This window comes from Ornithorhynchus anatinus, chromosome X1 (genome assembly GCF_004115215.2).
Source record: "Ornithorhynchus anatinus isolate Pmale09 chromosome X1, mOrnAna1.pri.v4, whole genome shotgun sequence".
Taxonomy (NCBI): domain Eukaryota; kingdom Metazoa; phylum Chordata; class Mammalia; order Monotremata; family Ornithorhynchidae; genus Ornithorhynchus; species Ornithorhynchus anatinus.
In genome coordinates, this window is record NC_041749.1 from 100,511,722 (window position 1) to 100,514,810 (window position 3,089).

A 3,089-nucleotide genomic window follows, 5' to 3' on the forward strand; every position below is an offset into this window, starting at 1 on the left:
AGGGCAGGGACTGTGTTCAACCTGATTAACATGCATCTACCCCAGTGCTTAAAGCTGTGTTTTACACATAGTAAGATTTTAATAGTATAATAATAATAATAGACCCAGGGTTCAGAAAATGGTCATTTCTTGATTAAGATTGTGATCAGTCTCAATATTGGGTAATGATAATGTTCATAATTCAAGCATTATCCTTTTCCTCCCTCAGCTTTCAGGGAAATTCACTTCTCATCAGCAATGTTGTAGCAGAGCAGGACAGGAAGAGAAGGTGAAACGCAAGCTGGATAGTGTTACTCAAGAATTACTCAGGTGTTTGAAGAGACAATCCAAACAATTGGCTACCATGTGGGCTGTATTCATTATTGGTAGATTATAATTACTCATGCTATCCACATTACCACAGATAATTGAGAAGAGGCAAAAATATCATAAAAAGGGAATGATATGCAGCTCAAAGTATCCTTCCTTCTAGTATTGGTTCTGTCAGAAGATGCAATTACCCATCTCTAAATGAATATGGCAATACTTGCCATTTAAGACTTATGGCTGAAATGGAATGATTACTAAGAAATTATTCAAAAAGCCTGTAAGCTTCTTAGAAAGAAGATACTCCATCAAATATGCTGTAAATTATAATACAGCACCAGGAATAGTTCTTTGGGTCCTTGATTAACTTCATAAACTACAGAATTTGCCATGAAATTGAAGCTGCCTCATTTTACTTTTCATTACAAGGATGCAGAAAATCACATCAGCACTCTCTAAAATGAAGGAAAAATATTTGCCAAAGGTAAACTACTTTCTATTCCTATGAAGATAAGTGCAGAGAAACTGTCAAGAAAAATTAATCCAAGTGCTGGCGGGATCTCTTGGGGAAGTGCCTTCTCCTCAAGCTCACACCCACCACGAATCGTTGCTATATGAAACAAAGTCACGATTCCAATTTCAGTATGTTCATCAGTCTCACTCACCACAATATACAGTGTTTCCCAGTTGAAGTACCTTATTTCATTTCACTTGAATTCACCATACTATTCACTGGTGCAGAAATTACTGCTTCTGACTCAGTGTGATCAGAAAATCTTGTGGTTTTTTTCCCTTTGAATTTTTCATTAAAGGGAAGGGGTTGACTATGAGTGGATTATTTCTTGTGTGATATTAATTGGCTAAACATAACTTTGATCTGAATCCATCAAAACAGCATAGCCAATAGATAAAAAAGACTCAAATATTTAATCCTTCATTAGGGAATAGGCAGCAGCATACTACATAGTCTTCATATAAAATGACTTTACAATTAATATTTAATTGTGATATTCATTAAAATCTCTTTCTCTGGTGAATAATTCTTAGTGACAATTTATCATTCTGGTATGAAAAATGCTGTGGCCTGAATATTAAGTAGCCTCTAATATCTCTCATTATTCATTTTTAGTTAGGAAAAAAGGAAGCACAGAAACTCTTATTTAAAATTCTGTCTTTCTTACACAAAGCATATCTAACTCCTAAAGCAAGAACACCAGTAATCTGTATTTTATAGCCTTCTCCAGCTAGAATGTTATTTTTTTTTTTTGAGTTGTAGATCCCTTTGCTAAGTGGTTCCCCTACTCATTCCTTCTGCACTAGCTCCTGTCCACTACTTACCTTTCCTTATTGGGTCTAGGATTAGCTGTTCTAGAAACAGTCCTTTACCCTATCCAAAAACCTCACCTCCACTTCTCTTCCTGATGAGTTTTTCAGCCAATCTATGTGAAGATAATTGAAGTCTCCCACTATTCTGACATGCCCCAGTTTTACATTTTTCATTATAAGGGGAAAAAACAAGAGCCCTGTCAAATAGGAAGTGCTTATATAGGGACATAGCAGGATTTCGGGAAGAGCCTTTTTACACCCCATTCTAAGAAGTGTATTTGTACCAATGACTGCAAGAGCTGAGCAATCACACTTATAAGGAAGATAAATGATCTCCAGAAAAGGAAAATTTAAAAGAAAACCTGTTTAGTTCTCCTGTCTCCATATAGGCACTAATTGTGGAGATCAATAGGGAAGTGAATTAAAATGTAAATGCTTACAACCCTTACAGAGTCTATCTCTCAACACTGGTCCTGGTTATGAATGGGTACTTGACAGTGAAGTACAGCAAGTTCAAGTTATGAACCTTTAAAATTAGAGTTCAGGTGAGTAGAACATTTGGCTGGTTTAGTGGAAAGTGGATAGGCTTGGCAGTCAGAGGTTGTGAGTTCTAATCCCAGCTCTGCCACTTATCAACTGTGTGACTTTGGGCAAGTCAGGTTCTTTGTGCCTCACTTACCTCATCTGTGAAATGGAGATTAAGACTATGAGCCCCATGTGGGACAACCTGATTACCTTGTATCTACCCCAGCACTAAGAACAGTGCTTGGCACAGAGTAAGCACTTAGCAAATGCCCTTATTAGTATTATTATTATGACCTTATCATTCTAACTAAAGAGGAGGGGGTACCACAAGCCATAGAAAACTCTGATGGCAACCTAATTGCTCAGATAAAAGAGTGTATCTAAACATGAAAAACCTTAGTCAAAGTGGAATGAACCAAGAAAAAAAAAGAATAAGCTTCTGTTATAACCCAAACAGCACTCATATGAGACCTAAGGGCAGCTGATCAAATAGAAAGGCCATACAAAGTTTCAGCAGTTAGCAAGGTGCAATATGCAAACTCCATCATAGGTTAAGCCTAAACATTTTTGTACTGTCTTATGCTGTCAAGTCATCTTGGATGCATAGTGACTCCATGGACAGATCTTTCCCAGAATGCTGTACTTCCATCTGCAATCATTCTGGTAGTTTATCCATAGAATTGTCTTGGTAAAAATACGGAAGTGGTTTACCATTGTCTTCTTCCACTCAGTCAACTTGAGTCTCTGCCCTCAACTCTCTCCCATGCCACTGCTGCTCAGCACAGGTGAGTTTTGACTTGTAGCAGATTGCCTTCCACTTACTAGCGACTGCCCAAGCTAGGAATGGAATGGGTATGGTCTGCTTGACTCTCCCTCCCATAGCTGAGCCTGGTAGAGTACTGGAAACTCTCCCGGTGTGATCCTGAGAGGGG

General features: G+C 38.0%; 1 non-coding gene across 1 annotated transcript; it reads right to left on the reverse strand.

Moving 5' to 3' along the window:
- Window positions 1-2,952: 2,952 nt before the first annotated feature.
- On the reverse strand, window positions 2,953-3,089 carry LOC114807172. The gene has a single exon (XR_003755225.1). It is a non-coding gene; the product is annotated as a small nucleolar RNA SNORA7 (small nucleolar RNA).